This window comes from Triturus cristatus, chromosome 4_2 (assembly GCF_964204655.1).
Source record: "Triturus cristatus chromosome 4_2, aTriCri1.1, whole genome shotgun sequence".
Lineage (NCBI taxonomy): Eukaryota > Metazoa > Chordata > Amphibia > Caudata > Salamandridae > Triturus > Triturus cristatus.
The window spans coordinates 289,630,832-289,651,149 of record NC_140586.1 but is presented as its reverse complement, the minus strand read 5'-3'; the positions used below and the strand labels follow the sequence as shown (position 1 = coordinate 289,651,149).

At 43.5% G+C, this 20,318-nt stretch overlaps 1 protein-coding gene and 1 pseudogene across 2 annotated transcripts in view; one reads left to right on the top strand and one right to left on the bottom strand.

Moving 5' to 3' along the window:
• LOC146833669 (flavin-containing monooxygenase 5-like) overlaps positions 1-20,318 on the bottom strand; it is a 405,379-nt gene that overhangs the window by 255,616 nt on the left and 129,445 nt on the right. The window lies entirely within an intron of this gene.
• Positions 1,195-19,831, top strand: LOC146833670 (uncharacterized; annotated as a pseudogene).

Here is a 20,318-nt window from a genome sequence, read left to right as displayed (position 1 = left end):
GTAATGTCACTTCTAAGGAGGTAGCACTGACTGCAACTTGCAAGCAGCTCTTAATAGGCCTGCAAGGGCACTTCTTAAACACATTGGTAATACTTTAAAGGGGAATGCCTGGATTTCTAATAAGGCTTGTGGTTCTCATCCCATTCCCAGCAGTAAGGGACATTCAAGCTTCCCACCTCACCTCTCTAGGGCTGGGACACCTTCTTCACTATCCAGCCTGCCAGAGCAAAAGAACAGCCAGAGACTTTTTAAAGAATGAGCTATGTGGACAATTGCTAAGGCCTCTACCTTCCAAGATCCCCTCTGATAAAATTAGCTCTCACTCTCTTTTTTTCTCACCTCTGACTCTTTAAAAAATATCTCTCTCCCTATCTCTGGCTACCTCTGACTGTGTCTCTCTTTCTCTCTTAAGGGCAAAAGCAGTGCATGGCGAGGACACAAGTAATAGTTACTTTAGGGTGAATTTCAGTGGTTTTGCTAGTTTCAAATGGAATATTTTATGTGATATTGTCACCTAACTATAACATCCCATTAAACTTTGTTTTTTCTGGTGAATTTCTAAGGTTTTGTTAATGTAAAGTTAGATATTCTTAAAATTCCTAACTATAATGTCACTTTAACCTTTATTTTTTTCAGTGAATGTCTAGGGTTTTTGTAACCTAAAGTAAAATGTCCATAGTAATGCATGGCAAGGGGGCTGGATGCAGGGTGGCCTGCCATTATCCATTATGCTGCCCCCATCCAAACTTGGTGCCTCTAACCCCCCCTCCTCCTTGCCCCCCATTGTCCAAGTCCATACCCCTTCCACCATGTCAAGCCCTGTGTGGCCATTGTTCTGCCCCTGCCCTGTACATTTAGTGTGCTGCCATTACCCACTGCCTCCATGCCCTATGTTGTCTGAGTCCATGCACCTGCCCCCTCCCTCCTGCCCTGCATTGACAGATATTTCCGCACCGTCCAAGTGCCAGATGTTTCCTCACTATTATGTGCAGTGTACCATGCCATGCCCTAACCCTTTGTTTCTGTATGTTTGTCAATTTAGCAGTGGAATTGATTAATTCAGCTGCAAACACAGGAACACATAAAAATGTAATTTCCTACTACAAAACCCAAAGATCCAAAACAAACATCAATATTGAATTTGTTTTCAAAAAAAGGAGTTCCAAAGACCATCGTACAAGCTCTAATGAAGGCATGAGAACCAAAGAGTTGCCTGATGCTGCTCTGTCTAGTGTGAAGTCATATGCTCACAATGTTATGACATCCCTGAAACATCATAATGCTGCCATTGCAGCTGCTTCTTTCTGTGCTGATGAAAGTTCTGCCATTATTGACATTACTGGTATTTCTTCACATGCTGACAGCGCTGAGTGTTCATTTCACACTGACGTTGAAGTTTCACCATCTTATGTTGGCAGCTTAGATGACAGTACTTTTCTAGTTGGCCTTGCTGACTAGTCATCATACTCTGATGCCAATACAGCCAGCTCTTTATTGAGGCGTGACATAATAGATGCACCTCGAATCAAAGAAACTAGTCAGGCACCAACATCAAAATCTCACCCAGCAAGTGACGACCTGTCACTGAATTATTATGGCGACTCAGTGCAACCAAAACTTCAGACATTCCCCTTAACTGCATGCTGTAGGTTTAATGGAAACTACTCCTTGGGTAGAGTATTCAGTCCTTAAAGATGCTGTTTGTTGTTTTGCATGCAGGCATTTTAGTGCTGGCTCTGTGGGAGGAGGAGGATGTGAACCTGGCAATGTTGCATTCGTTGGTATGGGCTTCATTAAGTGGGAAAAGCATACTAGTTCTTTGTAAACACATTCACTGTCAGACAAGCATAAATTGTCAGTTATTGCTTGGACCAACTTCAAAAGGTTACAGCAGCCTACAAACCGTCAGCAGTCAGTTTCTTCCATGATAGTAAGAGGTGCGGAGCAGGCAATTTAGGAGAATAGACAACATGTGGAGCTGCAGCTTAAAGCAGTATGTTTCATGGGGCGTCAAGGGCTTGCATTCTGTGCCACAGATTAAACTGAGCATTCTCACAATAGGCTACATTTCATTGAATTGTTAGAGATGATTTCTGATCAAGATGAGAAGTTAAAAGAAAAAATGTCTGGGAGGTATGGTCATATACCTCTCTTGATTACCAAAATGATATGATATCTGTGGTGGCAGCGCTTGTCCATGAGCATATTGCCTAAAAAGTGACAAAAGATTTTGTGGAGTACGTTAATGAAACCAAAGATGTCTCACATAAAGAGAAGCTGAGTTTTATCCACTTTGTTGATGGTGGTGGAAATGTTCAGGAGAATGCATTAGGGTATTAACATATGGAGACGTTTGATGCCTCCAGCCTTGCTGCAGCCATAGTTGAAGCAGTACAGAAAGCGGGACTTGACTGGAAGAAATGTGTTGCACAGTGCTACAATGGCGCCTCAGTTATGAGTGGTGTTTTAATGGAGTCCAAGCAAAAATAGGAGAGATCGCATCACAAGCAATTTATATGCACTGCCATGCACATCGCCTAAACCCTGTGTTAGTGCAAACAGTAACTAACTCACAAGCAGTAAAACATTTCTTTTCAGCATACCAAGCAGTTTATGTTTTTCTTTCACAAAGTTCACCAAGGCACGAGCTCTTTGTGAAAGCTCAGAAAGAGATTAATCTGTATGTAATGGAGATAGAAAGACTCTCAGGTATGAGGTGGTTTTACTGGTACTGCTGTGTTAGAAAAGTACAGATGCGATTTGAGTCTATTTTCGTTGTTCTCAGTATAATAGAATCACAACATTGTGACAAGGCAGGCAGTTCAGAAGTCAAAGGACTTCTTAAGAACATTGAAAACTTTGGTTTCTTGCTTACATTGGAGTGTACGGAACTACTTCTGTGAAAGATTCACAGTCTATCTGAAGTACTACAGAGCAAATACCTTGACTTGCCAAGAGCATGTGATCTAGTTAAGTAAACAAGAAGTGATTAGTGAAACTCCATCAAGACAGTCAGTGGCCCGAATGTTAAGTCAGGCTAAGGACTTAGCAGAGAAGTGTGCAATTGAGATTCAAGAAAAATCCAATCCAAGGGCTCCACCTTTGAGACACCATCAATGTAGTAGCAGACTGACAGATTATTTTCTCAGTATCTCTGTAGGGAAAAGATCCAGCCATTTTGATGTCTTAGAAAGTCAAACTCCACTGTCAAAGTGCTTAAGGCAGGAAGTTCATTCCCCTATTTTGGATAGATTTGCAAATGAGTTTGATGCTCGATTTACAGACAACATGGGCCTCATGTCTGCTGTTGGAATGTTTAATTCAAAAGCTGCAAGTTCTTGGGACTTTTCCTCTGCAATAGTTATTGTTGATAAATACCCAGAGGCTGCAGTAGACCGAAATCTTCTGCAATCTGAGCTGGAAACTGCAAAATCGTATCTTTCAGACAAGAATGTACCAGGTATTCACTCTGTCAGGCAGTATCTCATGTATTCACCAGGAGCGTTTCCTCAGATTTTTGATCTTTTACATCTAGTTCTTACATTACCTATTTTTACTGCTACAAAGGAGAGATTCTTCTCCTCTGTGAAAAGGGTAAGACTTTATTTGCACAATAAATATGGAGACAAGGGATAAAGTGATTTAATGATAGTGGTTCGTGAACCTAATAAGGTTAAGCAGCTAAATTTGAATGAAGCCATCAACAGATTTGCTGACGTGCCACCAGAGGTATCCATCAGTCTCTATCCCCCTTGAGGCCTATGCCACCTAAAGAAACCTTCCATTGATCACAGAAGCCAATAGCCTATATAGGCACACGAAGACAGCAGCTACTACACAGCCATGCGTTCGCGGCCTTCTCCTGATGGCCAGGAAAACAACAGTTACTCCTCAATCAGTTTCTATTTCCCCTGAGGCCTATGCCACCTGAAGATAACTGCCAGTGATTGCAGAAGTCAGTAACTTATGCAGGGGCACGGACAGAGCAGCCACCATGCTTCTAAGCATGATTGGCAAAGCACCAACTTGATGTCCATTTTGTTTCTTTCTGTCACAGTGGATATGAAGCCTCATCACATCAGCTTGTTGATAGAGCGCCACGTTATTCTGAAAATTGTAGGTGTGCATCATAATCACTGTTAGTCAGCACCCATCTATGTTAATGGAACCTAATAATGTGTGACTTAGAATTGTATCACTCAAATCTGCTTATAATAGTGTGATTAGAAATGTAACCATGTTTTTCATGAAGAGCAATGTCGTAGTTCATTACAAATGTATTTTAGTCAACGCATAATGTTTGGTTTTCATGTAATGCGATGCATTAGGTTTAAACATGCACCATATTAAGGTCTGCACATGCAGGTTGCTTATTCATATATAACGAGTAATGAAGTTAATGCTTATCGTGTGGTTTTAGAAGTGTGAGTTTAAATTGTGTAAAGGCCTGATCACATATACGTTTAAAGAGAAAGGCCTGTTCATTTCTTATGTTAGCTAAATATTGTAGGCCGAAAATGATTTCCCTTGGTAAGGCTTTGGGGTTTCAGGACGATAGAAAATCTCGGAGAAGTGGAAAGTTTCTCGTTCTCATGTTTCTGTTGCAGGTGCAAGGACACATAGCTCGTTAGAGAGACTAACCCTTTGTTTTAGGAGTTAGGATGGTACGAGAAGCCAATATGGAAAGACACTGGAATGTAGGGATGATACTTTCAGCAGAGAAGGTGCCTGGGACCCAAGGACGAATGAATTGTCGTTAGAAGGGAGACACGTTTCACTGGAAAACTACTGGAAGAAGAGCTGGCTGAAGAGGTGTGCCGGAGGGAGTGTTCTATGTTTTTGGGATTTTGAATTTGGGACAGTGCCCCATGGGTTGGGCAGTTGAGGCTTAGATGGGAAGCTAGAAGGAACATCTTAGAGTTAGCTCTGACTAAGTGAGTGCACTTCTAAGGAAGTCTTAACTTCTGACACCTTTTACTCTCTTGCCTGGGAGGGAAAATGCTAAGTAGAGATGTCACCTTAGAGATAGAGTAGGGATAGACTAACTGTTTTTCTTTTAGGCTAATGACTTCTAATGTGGAGACTGGAGTAATTATCGCTTTCCTGATGTTATTGGAATTGATTCTTCTTTTTATTCTGAGTCGGATGAGGCTTCTGCGTAGGATATCCTTTGTATTAGTGCCCATTTATTTTCTTCACCTTGTTCTGAGGTGCTTGCATGTGCAGTTATTCTTGGTTGTAATAAATTCCTAAAATTTGAGATTTGGAGTCAGTGATCCTTTTAGAGATTAAATTCAATTTATTGATTATGTGTTAACATTTGATTTCCTCCCCTCTACACTGTCTAGCAGATAAAAATAATAATAATAATAATAATCCACATTTGTAAAGCGCGAACAATCACACGTAAGGGTCTCTAGGCGCTGGGGGCCGTTGGGAAAAATAAGCAAGGTATTGCCCAGAGTCACATGGTGCTGGGTTAATCTGCCGCCGGCACCAGGGATCGAACCGTGATCCCCAGATTCCAGAGTCAGTCACCCTGGCCGCGGCGCCACCCCACATCCTGGCAACCTGAGAGAATTCTTGGTGATGGTAAGGTAGATAAGAATCCGGCGTCATCAGTTGGTAGCAGAGTAGGATGGTTATCTCTGATAGTGAGGGGAGATCTAGATCAAGATAAGAGATTCTAGAGGCCCATAGAATTCAAGTGATGGTGACCCATCAGACGGTGAGCGGTGGACGACGGTAGCTGATGGAGACTGACAGAGAATAGCAGTGCGGCGGAAAGCAGCAGTTCGTGAGAGAGTGAGTATGAACAGAGTGATGTGTTTTGTAGATTGCGGTGTTGATTTGATTGTGTGACGTCTTGCGAAGTTGGTATGAGAGTTGAGTGATTGTGAGATCAGGATGTGAGCGCGCGCAGCCCGGGGATTCTTAGACTCGACGAGTAGTCTGAGAAGTTGTGGTGTAGAAGACACCCAAGGTAGATTTTGTTGACCATTGAAAGGGAATCATGAAACGTCATCCATTACCCAGACCGAGATAGGGGGAGCGAATGCGTGAGTGCATGAGTAACCGACGCTGGTCATGGGTTGTTGTATGTGGAACATTGAGCGTTTGAAACCTATCAGTTGAGGCGATTGTCCCGTCGTTTTGCGGACAGACGGTTGCCAGGTTTGATGTCAATAATTTCGAGAGACTGTCAGAGTCAGTCAGAGAAGTGTTTGTCCGGTCATTTCTTGGACAGATAATTACTTCAGAGTGTGAATGGGACGGATGCAAGGGTGAGACACGAATTGTGAAGGAGGGGAACTGCTGCGAGCGGAGGAAGTGTGACGTCAGAAGGTGTCACGCTGCGATAGGTTCGGTTGGTGTGAATCGCGCTGCTATTGGTGAACTAACATCAGGAAGTGAACAAAAACATTGTGCGCGGTCAAAAAATTGTTCATTATGAAATGTTTTAAGGTTTTCTGAGAATTGTGTAGAGGTGAGGAACATGTGGTTACTCGAAGGGGGGGAAGAAGCCCCTCCCGACGATACTCCAGTGCACTGTATGGCAAAGAATGTGGTATTGCATACTATAATTTGGCTTGAAAATTTGCATAAAATGACTCATGGTGAGGGAGAACTGACCTTCCCACGATATGGTACTTTCAGGTTGGATGTGTTGTATAAGTTGAAATCTGTGATGTCTTCTTGGCGACCTCTACCTAAACCAACTCAGTTTGAGGCATTGCATGCATGGATCAGAGCAGCGAATTACAGGAAAAGAGACAGAAGTCAAGAAAGAGTGAAGAAGTCAATTAAAGCATTTCAGGATGCGAGGTGGGATGTGCTAGAGAAGAGGTGGAGAGTGGAAACAATTGAGGGGGATAGATTGTACCCGCTACTAGAGAAAACAGACAGTGCGAAGGCAAAGAGCGTAGATGAGGACGATAGTGATACGGATGACAGCTTGGTAGAGAGGTTGTTTTCGGAAAGACCGCCTCCGTTCAATCCAGATTCCTATGAAGGAAAGTCAGCTCCAGCGGAAGGGACTCGTGGATTACAGACTCAGTCAGAGGTGAGAGTAGTAGGGAAAATCTCGACAGGAACGGAAGACATGAGAATTCAGTCTGTAGAGAGTACTGAAGATGGGAGAGATGTGACGTTACCGGATGCCTTAAAAGTACCGGTTACCATTGGACCCATTGTTTCAGTTTACGACCCAGACCAAGAGAGAGTTGGTAGTCTAGCGCAGTCAGCTGCTGGATCAAGGAGCATGGTTGAGGGAAACGGGACAGCGAGCGGGATGGAGCAGATTCCGAGACCTATAGAATGGAGTGCGCCATTGCCAGCCACCGCAGACTCCCCTAGGGGACAGGTGGATGTGAGACCAATAAGATCAAGATCTTTGGCCGAGTCAAGATCAGATCTGAGAATGTGGGTACCACCTGCGAGAAATCAGTGTGAGGGAACTGCAGAGAATGAGGAGCCAGGTAATTCAGGAAATCGACCAGTCTCTAGGAACATGACAGAAGAGAGTAGGTCTCGAGATCAGAGCTGCGAGTACGACGAACGGAATGGTGCGGCTTGTCGAGAAATATTGAAGGGCGCCCTGAAAGGGAGGATGTTAGATGTAGTGAGATTGAAAGCAGAAGTAGATGAAATAATAAATGGAAATATACCTCTTGAAAGGATATACATGTATGAACAAGATGAGTTACTTTTTGTAGCGAAGGATGTGACTCGCAAGGCAAGAACAGCACATAAGAAATTGACAGAGTTGGCCAAGAAGTATGAGGTGGATTTGTCCTAAATGAAGTCATTACAGGGAAACCATAGGTTGCAGTATAGTGACCAAGAAATGGAAGAGAAAAGGGTCATGGGGTTGAAAACCCATATCAAAGATTTGATTATAGCGATGCATGTATGGATCATGCTTGATGAATGGAAGGAAAGATGGTCCAAGAAGAAGAGTTCCAAAAAGATAGTAGGAGAGATGCCACCTCCAGGTGGTGGGACGGTAGGCTTAGGAAATTTCCCTTTATGAGAGGTACAGAATGGAGGGTACGTGCATGTGCCTTGGAGTAGGGGTGATTTGGCTGCAAGTACGAACGATTTTGTTCGGCTGAGGGAGAAGCCTGTAGATTGGTACAAGCAGGTTGATCGCTTTGTCAAGATCTCAAAAGTGTTTTGGATTGATTTTAACACGCTGTTCGACATCGTGGTTCCAGGGGACTTATGGTCCGCATGTAAGATTGCTGTTGAGTGGCTGGCTTTAGAGCCAGAAAGGAATCCTATCACGAATGGCCCGTCATCCTTAGTTATGAAAACGTTTGAAGAGTGATCACGTGGTTAAAATCGAAAATTTTGCCTCAGGATATCGATTGGGTTAAGATAGATCGGACAGTCCAAGAACCAAAAGAGACGCTACAGGAGTTCTATGAACGCCTCTTGCAGGCCTTCAAGCAATACAGTGGATTAGATGCTTTGGATTCAAAGGATATGGGACAGTTTGTCTCAAAGTTTGTGTTGGGGTTGAGGCCAGAAGTTAGTCTCATGATACAACACCTGATCAGTTGGCAGAACAAGCCGGTGGATGAGATCTTGCGGTATGCCAGATACTGCAGCGATGAGATTCTAAGCACAGGTTGAAAGACAAATTGATGCTTGTTCAGATGCAAACGGCTCAAGTCCAGCATAGCGGGGGGACGTTAGGAAGGAGACAGGGAAATAACCAAGGAGGAAACCAGAATGTCCAAGGTCAGGGAAGACCAAAGTCAGTTGATCCCAAGACAGGAGTAGATGTGGCGACATTGAAGAAGACCAATGCATGTCATCTTTGTCACCAGATTGGACATTGGAAACGCGAGTGTCCCTTGAATCCAATTAACCATGTGCAGCAGGAAGTAGAGATAGTTCAGGTACCTGTACCTGAAGCAGTCCCTACAGTGAGCAGACCAAGGTCAATGAAAGGGGGGACGTTCAGTCCGCAGGTACAAGTTCCACCGCCACCTAGAGTGCAATATGTTCAGCAGGGAGCTCGGACTTATCAACAGATGCCTTTTTTCGAAGGGTATGATGAGTTCAGCCCAGACCCATTAGCATGACGGTGCCTCAGAGGGGAGGAAGACTGCACACTTGGAGCAGTCTTGGAGGTAGACCAGAGGGGACCATTTGTAGAAGCAGATGTTGATGGTCACCCTACCACCTTTTTGGTTGACAATGGTGCTACCCGGTCTACTGTGAGATCCGCAGTAGTCCCTAACCTACCCCTCTCGGGACAATTGATCCAAGTTGTTGGAGTAGCAAATAAGAAAATGACCAGTCCATTGACAGAGCCAATTCATGTGAGAATAGGAACTTTCCTAGATCGACACCAGTTCATGGTGTGTGACTCGAGTCCAGTTTGCCTGTTAGGTGGAGAGCTGTTGTGCAAATTAAATTGCACCATCGATTGCACACCGAAGGGAGTTGAAGTACAGACAAAGGATTATTAAAGTTGCAAATCAGCACTTGTGCATAGAAATGTACCCAGCGCTGACCGTGGAGGAACTTCCACTTGATTTGAGAGATTCTGTGTCACATGAGGTGTGGGACTTCACCGGAGAAGAGATTGGGTTGATCAAAGGTGTAGAGCCAGTGAAGATTCAGGTCAAACAGAATGTAGAATTCCCTAGGACGCCCCAATACAATCTGTCACCTGAGACTATTGCAGGGATCAAGCCTGTAATCGAGCCTATGATCAAGCAGGGAATTCTGAAGGAGATCATGGGTAGCCCATGCAATTCACCTATCATGGGATTACAGAAACCGAGTGGGAAATTCAGGATCGTGCAGTACCTGCGAAAGGTCAACACGATAGTTGTTCCATGCTGTCCGGTGGTACCGAATCCATTTGTGATTCTGTTTCAGATTCTATGTGAAGCTGAGTGGTTTACAGTGATTGATCTATGTCAAGCATTCTTCTCGATCCCACTCCACGAGGAAAGCCAATTTCTTTTTGCTTTCCGGCTGGAAAACCGCGTGTTAATGTGGTGTCGTATCCCCCAGGGGTACACAGAGAGTCCATCGATCTTTAATCAGATCTTGAAGAAGAATCTTGAGAGTCTCGTGTTGTCACAGCACTCTGTTCTGGTGAAATACATCGATGACTTGCTCATTGCCTCAAAAACAGAAGACGCTTGCAGGATTGATACCATTGCTTTACTGAATCATTTGGCAGAGATTTGACACAAGGTGTCCCCAAACAAATTGCAGTACTGTCTGAGTGAAGTGCAGTACTTGGGTCACAGAATTGAGAAGGGCAAGAGGAAGGTGTCACCAGATCGCATTGAGGAAATTATGAACATGCCTGTGCCTACCACACAGAGAGAAGTCAGAATGCTCTCAGGGATGGTTGGCTACTGTCGCCAATGGATTCCCAACTTCTCCTTTGAAGCAAAGCCTTTACAGCGGCTGACACACACGGATGTGAGTGATCCGGTACCATGGGACAACGACTGTTTAATGTCGTTTTTAAGGCTGAGAGAGGCTATGTGTCGCGCTCCAGCTTTGGGAATGACTGATTACAACAAGGCTTTCTCTTTGTTCTGTTGCGAGAGAAAAGGTTGTGCATTGTCAGTTTTGACTCAGAATCATGGAGGTGTCCGTAGACCAGTTGCCTACTTTTCAGCTACTTTAGATCCAGTAGCTTCTGCGTTGCCCGGATGTCTGAAATCCGTTGCTGCAACAGGTGTCAGTATTGAAAGGTGCGAGAGTATTGTCATGGGACATCCACTTACAGTTTATGTGCCACACTCCGTTGAACTGTTGATGACGAGGACGAAAACAGACCACCTCACGAACAATCGATTAACACGCTATGAGCAAGGTATACTTGCCGCAGAAAATGTGACTTTGAAGAGGTGTTCTGTTTTGAATCCCGCCACATTGATGCCTATTCCAATTGCAGATGGTGAAGATTGTGAGGACCATGATTGTCTCGATGTGACTGAACTATGCACCAAACCGAGACCAGACATTGTTGATGAACCGCTCCCTGATCCTGATGAAACTGTCTTTGTGGACGGTTCATCTTTGAGGGACAATGTTGGTTGATTAAGAGCAGCATTTGCTGTATGTACCATCACTGGAGTTGTTGAAGCTGCTTGTTTAGAGGGGTACACTCTGCACAAGTAGCTGAAATCATTGCTTTGACCCGTGCCTGTTTGGCTGCTGACCAGATTCGGATAACAATCTATACTGACAGTCAGTACGGGTTTGGTGTGGTTCATGACATCCGGCAGCTATGGTCACAGAGAGGTTTCATGACATCTTCAGGTTCGCCCATCAGAAATGGGGAATATGTGAGACAATTGTTGGAAGCATTACAGTGTCCCAAGGAAATTCCGGTTGTCAAATGTTCTGCTCATAGTAGAGGGACTGATTTTGTTTCATTGGGTAATAACTATGCAGATGAGGTTGCCCGTTTCTGTGCAGAACAAGGATATATATTTACAGGGGGTTACACTGGAGAAAGCCAAGAAAGAACCAAGCTCAGCATGATGTTAGCCATGGAAAACACTTGGGAGGAACTAAAACGATTGCAGGATGAGGTTACCGACCAAGAACGAGATGGCTGGATAAGATCAGGATGTGAGAAAGTAGATGTGGATATGTGGGTCTCGAGTGATGGTCGAGCTGTGTTGCCGGAAAGTTTGTTGAGCCCAATGGCAAGATTGATACATGGTGCAGTACATCTTGGCAGGGATGCAATGGTGCAAGTGTTTAGACAGACATGGTACAATCCAAAGTTTCGTGCGGTTGCTGAAGCTGTCTGCCAGAGGTGTGTCACGTGTCAACAGATGAATTCAGGGAAGAAGACTGCCGTGACTTTGAGTCACATTGGGAGGTCAGGAGGACCTTTCAATAGAATGCAGTTGGAATTCATTGAGATGCCAAAGCGTAATGGGCTGAGGTACATTTTAGTCGTGGTGTGTGTGTTTTCAAGGTGGGTGGAGGCTTACCCGACACGTAGATGTGACACACTCACTGTAGCTAAGCTATTGTTGAGGGAGCTCATCCCAAGGTTCGGTTTTCCGACCTCTTTGGAGTCGGATAGAGGGACACACTTCCACAGTGAAATCATGAAATTGCTCTGTGCTGCCTTGAATGTTGATCAGAGACTACATTGCAGCTACCGACCAGAGGCTTCTGGGATTGTGGAGCAGGTTAATGAAACCTTGAAAGCACGGATGGCAAAAGTGTGCACTTCGACATCTCTAAAATGGCCTGATGCACTGCCCTTGGTTCTCATGAGCCTTCATAGTGTTCCAGATAGGAGAACGGGGTTATCGCCTCACGAGATCCTGATGGGGAGGGCAATGCGATTACCAGCGATACCTGCTACTGCTCTAATTAGCATCACTGATGACTTAATTCTCGACTACTGTAAGGGACTGGCTGACGTAGTCCGTTGTGTGTCTCAGCAGATACAAGCAGCAACTGTTCCTGCCGCAAGTGACCTGTGCCACGACCTGTACCCGGGAGATTGGGTGCTGGTTTGCAAACACGTGAGGAAGAGCTGCTTGGATGTTCGTTGGCGTGGCCCGTACCAGGTAATACTGGTCACGAACACGGCAGTGAAGTGTGGAGGGTTGCCGAACTGGGTGCATGCCTCCCATACCCACAGAGTTCCAGCACCCTTGGAAGAAACAGCCCCTCTCGTGAATGAAAATCCAGCTGAGGTGGCAGGGCCATCTGAGAGGGCAAGTCAAGCTGTGAGGGTTGCTGACGCAGTTGGTTGTGGACTGGATCGAGCTGGACAGGGTTGTGTCAATCAGAGCCCCGAATTTGACTCAGACGGAGAAAGCATTGCTGTGGGTGGAGTAGAGTCAAATTCAGCCGAAGAAGGAAGTAGTGCACAGGGTACCCAGAGAGAGAGCAGAAGTGTCACAAGAGCAGAAGAGGTTTGGCCCGTGCACCAGAGGAGGCTGAACCTGAGGTTGGCACCTGAAAGAGATCTTTCCCCAGTCTCTGATACGTCTGAATCTGAACAGAGGGACGAAGAGCAACCTCGAGGTGGTCTGAGGAGATCCAGGCGAACAAGAGTGCCGTGTCAAAGATACGCCTCACCGGAGTGGACATACACTTGGACTGATGTCAGGAGTAGTGAGCTTGGGGAGGCTGAAGTCCTTGACGTTGGTCAGCGAAGTTCCGAACCTGAAAGTGGATGTTTTGCTGCTGGTCCCGGGAGTGGAGATTGAAGGAATACTGACTCTCACTATTCCAAATCCCTCCACGTCTAAGCAGAATTTGTGAACTAATTCTAGAGAAGCTGGTTTTTCCAACATTTGGTAATGTGCCACCACACCAGGAATTAGTGTGGCTTTGTCTTGAACTTTTGCAGCATGTTTTAGAGATTCTGGGAGCTAATATTATTTTGGACTGAAAGTGAACTTGTTGTAAATAAAAGTCTATAAAGAAGATAACCTAGGCCAGAGTGGAAGAAGAATAAACTTAGGGACTTTCCGTGAAAATGACGAAAGAGGGCTAGGAAAGTCTTTTTGTGGACTGTTTAAATAAGGAACTGAAATTGCAAGGGGATTTCCAGCTCTTGAAGTGTTGTTCAAACTGGTTAGCAAGCGACATCTGGAGGAGAAAAGAGACTCTTAATTGTTTGCTGCTGAACCAAGAACTTTGAGAACTTTGCGAGATCATGGATGCTGGAAATACTCATCGTAGATCCAAATTAGTAGTATGCACACTTGTAGGGTTAGTGATAGTTTCTATAATTGTAATAGTCGTAGCTTCATATATCGTTTCGCATGAGCAGGAAGCGGGGGTACAGGGAACACCTACCACTTCTAGCCAAAAGGAGGTCACTATAGGAGCTGAAAGAGCTTTACTAATCAAAGAAAGTCGTAGATTTCACATAGATTGGTCTAGAGGTGATTTTAAGCTTAATGCGTATGCAAGGCTGCTATATGAGTACGTGGATGCGATGGATGCGAAAGACTGTTACGTGTATATGCAATTACCTGCCTCAGTGGACGAGAGTATTAGATATCACCATCTTCCACAGACTTATGGAATTTCATGTAGCTTGTTGCTTAGTATCTTTTATGACAGAGGTCAGTTTGAGTATTTCTTTTCTAATTACAATGCAGTACTTCCTGAAGTTCCAGCTTACAAGCATTTAAATAAGTATGATTATTATAAGTCAGAAGACAGACTTCGGAAGTATTTCATACCGTCTTTGGAACTGGATACGGCTTATGCTCATCGACATAACTTGACCTGTGCATTGTCCGATGTACAAAAGAAATTTGTAGACCAGGTAGAAGATAGATATAGAAAACTAACACAAACAAGAGATACAGGAGACAGTCCAGTAGATTGGACCGATGAAGAAAGGTTACACAGAGACAAAGGGAGCTATGGTCCTATTGCATTGGACAAAGAGCAGAGAGGGAAGTTGTGTGTGAGACGTTATCAGACCTACTATGAAAAAGTTCCGGTAGGACAGAGTACGTGTGATCATGTCTTCACCATGGAAGATTCTGCTAAGAACTTTTTGCAAGGCTCTGTACAAGTGATTCCAACTGTGTATTATGTGTGTGGAAAGAATGCCTATGTCAGGTTGCCTGCAAATTTGTATGGTGCATGCTATTTGGGAATTATCTTTCCGAAGATTTACCATGCAGAGGATTTGGAGCTTTTGGAGAATGGACGGCATTCGAGAGCAAAGAGAACTGCGACTGCAGGAGCTGTGATTGGAGACATCTTTGGAGCAATGATACCAAGTTTGGGTGTGGTCTTGAATGATGTGAAGATTCGAAGATTGGCGACTGTGGTTGATGAGTTGTCGATGAATACAGCAAAGTCATTGTTACTTGTGGATGGAGAGATGTTAGCAATAAGGACGATGGTTTTGCGGAATAGCCTTGCGTTAGACGTATTATTAGCAAAAAAGGGCGGAATCTGTAAATTATTTAAAGTTCAGGAATGTTGTACGTATATTCTAGATCACAGCAAGGATCTGGAGAAATATATAGACAACATTACCACGATCCATCATGAGATAGAGGATCTGACCGAAGAGGGTGTGTGGGAAAAGATTGGTAAAGGATTTGGTCGCGTGGGAATTTGGTTTGCCAGCCTGGGGAAAGGGTTCCATGGTTTTTTGCTAAAACCCCTCATCATTGTTGTGGTTTGCTTGTGGGGATTCATCAGAGCCTATAAGTGGTATAGGGGAAACAGAGTTGAGAGAGCTCTCAGAGCGAGTGAGATGCAAATGGCCAGGCTGCAGGACAGTCAATATCAGAACCTTAAGAATAGGGAGAGAGTCCAACAGGGGAGGTTGGCAACAAGTACTGTTTAAGTCGGTTCTTTCTCCAAGGGAATTGTGAAATAGTGTGATGACCCTAGTCATCAAAAGGGGGGAACTGATAGAGTGCCACGTTATTCTGAAAATTGTTGGGGTGCATCATAATCACTGTTAGTCAGCACCCATCTATGTTAATGGAACCTAATAATGTGTGACTTAGAATTGTATCACTCAAATCTGCTTATAATAGTGTGAATAGAAATGTAACCATGTTTTTCATGAAGAGCAATGTCGTAGTTCATTGCAAATGTATTTTAGTCAACACATAATGTTTTGTTTTCATGTAATGCGATGCATTAGGTTTAAACGAGCACCTTATTAAGGCCTGCACATGCAGTTTGCTTATTCATATATAAAGAGTAATTAAGTTAATACTTATCGTGTGGTTTTAGAAGTGTGAGTTTAAATTGTGTAAAGGCCTGATCGCGTATACGTTTAAAGAGAAAGGCCTGTTCATTTCTTATGTTAGCTAAATATTGTAGGCCGAAAATGATTTCCCTTGGTAAGGCTTTGGGGTTTCAGGGCGATAGAAAATCTCAGAGAAGTGGAAAGTTTCTCGTTCTCATGTTTCTGTTGCAGGTGCCAGGACACTTAGGTTGTTAGAGAGACTAACCCTTTGTTTTAGGAGTTAGGATGGTACGAGAAGCCAATATGGGAGTGCACTGGAATGTAGGGATGATACTTTCAGCAGAGAAGGTGCCTGGGACCCAAGGACGAATGAATCGTCGTTGGAAGGGAAACAAGTAAACTACTGGAAGAAGACCTGGCTAAAGAGGTGTGCAGGAGGGCGTGTTCTATGTTTTTGGGATTTTGAATTAGGCACAGTGCCCCATGGGTTGGGCAGTTGAGGCTTAGTTGGGAAGCTAGAAGGAGCATCTTAGAGCGAGCTCTGACTAAGTGAGTGCACTTCTAAGGAAGTCTTCACTTCTGACACCTTTTACTCTCTTGCCTGGGAGGGAAAATGCTAAGTTGTGATGTCACCTTAGAGATAGAGTAGGGATAGACTAACTGATTTTCCTTTTAGGTTAATGACATCTAATGTGGAGACTGGAGTAATTATCGCTTTCCTGATGTTATTGGAATTGATTATTCTTCTTATTCTGAGGCTTCTGCGTAGGATATCCTTTGTATTAGTGCCCATTTATTTTCTTCACCTTGTACTGAGGTGCTTGTATGTGCAGTTATTCTTGGTTGTAATAAATTCCTAAAATTTGGAGTCAGTGGTCCTTTTAGAGATTAAATTCAATTTATTGATTATGTGTTAACATTTGATTTCCTCCCCTCTACACTGTCTAGCAGATAAAAAGATCCTGGCAACCTGAGAGGATTCTTGGTGATGGTAAGGTAGATAAGAATCCGGCGTCATCATTGTCATATGTAGAAATATAGAACCAGTATTACAAAGCACTGTTAGTAACCTTGATTTCCGTATCTGTGGCACTGTCAGCCTATTCTGGATTTCATATTAGCTGAGCATCAACTTACCCTAAAGTCAGCCACTACATAGAAGAATGCCCCAATCACCACTAGCACCAGCTGCTGCTCATACCAGCGGATACAATTCTAGATGGGGAAATGTGTCTGTTGGCCTCTTTAAATCTACCCAGTCAGTGCCTTCTTTTTATTCTCAGGAAGTTGAGCAGCAGCATCTCTTCTTATCTTCTTATCAGTAATACAGTATCAACATGACAGCCAGTATCTTCGTCCTTGTGAGTATAATCTGTCCACATTTTTGTAACACTCTTTAAATTGATAATGCAGATATAATGATCAACACAAGTGCACTGTACCAGTGATGTGCATATTTTCTGTAGAAGAAATGAATGATACTAAACCTAGAAAGGTTCAGTGGATCCATTGGTTTAGAAGTATGTATACCATGTCATGGAAAGGAAGGTTGCTGGGAGAACATGGCCTAAATTAACTAGCACTGTTATCTACGTTCCAAGACTTGGATTTAATTACACAGTACTCCTAGTTTCTAAAACAAATGATAAAGATAAAGAGAACTTGTTTGGAACATTATAGGCCCATCAAGCTTTCCATTTTATAAGTTATTTGGTATTAATAATGGCTGATTTCTACTTGACTAGTGTATTCCTCATTGTTGTACACCATTTGTACACCATTTGATAGGTTCTTATTCAATGCTACATTATCTTAATTATATATATTTGAATTTACTACCTGAAATAATATATGCAGCTGCATTCTCAAAAGGATTTAAAGTGTTTCTGTTTATAGGGTACTTCTTTTGTATTTGTAGATATTTTACAGCCTCCTTGTGTAACCAAACATTATATTCTTCACTTCCTGTTATAGCACCAAGGCAAAAGTCATGCAATGTCGCTTCCTTTGATTTCATGGGGGTCTAAAGGATAGGTGATGTCACTTCCTGTGATGTCACCAGGTCAAAGTTTGTGTGATGTGACATCATCGGTGGGTTAAATGACAGGTGATGCCACTTCCTGTGATGTCATCAGGTTAAAGTTCATGCGATGCAAACACAAGGAGATGATGGACTGAGCACTGCAACTTTTCAGACACTCACCCCCAGTCACAGATCTGGGGCGAATCCTCTTTAGCTCACTTTGCCACCCCAGTTCATACCCAGCTATATGCAAATTAGTCTTGACCATGTGCCTCATGGGAACAGTCATGTGATGTCACTTCCTGTGACATCGGGCAGGGGTCACATAGCATGTGATGTCATTTCCGCTTCCCCTGGCAGTTTTCATGAATCGACGTCCATGAATGCCACAAAGTCAATGCGTAAAATATCAGCCGGTCTAGCCTAGACTGCATCCTTCTTTAGACTACGAGACTACGGGACAAACAGAACCAAAAGGAAATCAGATGGTACACTTACTATGTCAAACCCACAGCAAGAAACCACTGCGGCATGTCTAAATTTTTAAATACAAACAGCTGATAAAAACAATAAAATAGGAAACAATATTAGGGAATGGGAACAGGCGAACAGATGGACTAAATAATACTAGCCTCTATGCTTTTAATAAAGCCGTGACTTCCTATCATTAAGGTGGGATTTTAACATTGCACAACAGGACAATGCTGTCTTTATACAAGTTCAAACCCTGACAGCAACTTTCAAAACCCCACTAATGATCTAAAACAGGAAGTTTTAAAAGCTAAGCACATGAATCGTCTGCTGACCTTAATGTGTCATATGAACTACTTCCCACCAAGAGAGTCATTGAGGCCATAGTTAGCCACAGAAACTGTGCTCCAGATCCGCTTGAGTAAACCCAGCCATGGCCATGACAATCAAACAACAAGCCAAAGTGGCAGCTGTGACAGCTTTAAGGAGCGAGAAAGAAACTAACAGTTGGATGTACCCTTGAAGTCAAAACTGTGTTTCACAAGCATGTGCGTAGGAACCAAAGCAGTGTGAATTCTTTCTGGAAAGGCTGGAAACACAATTTAATAGGAGACAATTTTCCTAAAAAAAAAACGAATTTGTTCAGGAGGAAAAGCTTAACTGAAACATCAAGGATACACATAGCTGAGACTCTTCTGTCTTTTATAGTGAAGTGCTTTAAGTACAGGGATTGGGTCAACATCCTACATATCGTGCACTTGTGGTCTTTCAAGATCTAGGCTCTCAAGGGCCCGTCAACAACAAAACCAGTCACGGCTCTTAGTGGGAGTGCTGCGGGGCGGTGGGGTGGGGAGGGGCAGGGTGTGGGGTAGTAAACTCCGGCATACGGCCGACCGGAGTTAAGTACATGAATAAATAAATAAAACGAATTACATTGCTCGCGCTGCAACGCCATTTGCGTCTGGTTTTCTAGCGACATTTTTAAGCATAGGATTAGCACAGTGCCATCCATCCCGAGCTAGAAAGGGACAAAGTATTTTGCCATTTATACAACAAAGTCTTTAAGCATAGGATTATTATTTTGTTTTTCATATAGGCCACGTGTCATTGCTGCCTTGCCAAGGTCTATCAACCTGATATCACAAGGCTTGCCTGTAGCAGAAGCAAGAGATGCCCAGTATATTTCTTTATTTGGAGACTTAAATTGATTCCGCTTATACTATGAGCCCTATGTCTCACTCCAATCCCTCTTATCTGCCTGTGGAACTGACACAAGAGAATGTCACAGACTTCATATTAGGTCTTGTCCCTCAAGCGATGCAGACATATGTCCTCAAAACCATCACTAAATCTTTGGCTCCGCTGGATGAGAAGCTTCAAGTCTTTTTTGAAGGGGTGCTTCTCTCTTCCCCTGTTCACCCAGATCAGAGAGTGCTTCAAAGATAGAAAACATTCAAAGTGGATGCTATAGACCAATTAATAAGGCTTATCTGCATACAATATCTTCCTTTTCAGAGGAAGATTATGAGGATGAGAACCCGGAGAGCATATTCTCTGGGCAGGATTTTGAGCATCCAGAGGCATATTCAGATGCTTTTAATGAGGAAGACCCTAGGTCTTTGTTTTGCGACGCTTGAAGCTTATTGATTTAGGCGAAGGTCATTCAGGTTCAAAATCTCCATCCCCTTTGTTGGGGGATACCTTTGGTCCTGATAATATTTACATCCCAGCCATTAGTCGTTTTTGGGAAGAGGTGATAGAAGCACTATCTTCTATGCTAAATATTAGTCTTAGTAATACTTTCCCTTTGATTTTCTTTGGGCTTGACGAAAATATCCTAGGGCCTGCTAGATCCTTCCTGTTTTTTGCAATCCTGTTGGCCAGGAGACAGATTTGCAGATTTTGGGTAGACACAGCTCCTCCAACATATATGGGATGGTTATCGTCCCTATATGAAGTTTCTAAAGTAGACCTGACCAGACCCTGTAGTATGAAAAAAAAGAAAATTGCTTTTTGGGACTATTTGATACAGTGGAAGTAGGTCTCCCGGGGTTTTTTTTTTTTTTTTTTTCCCCGGGTCCTCTGATTATGCCAGCTTCCCTGCTCCATGGATCTATAACAAGG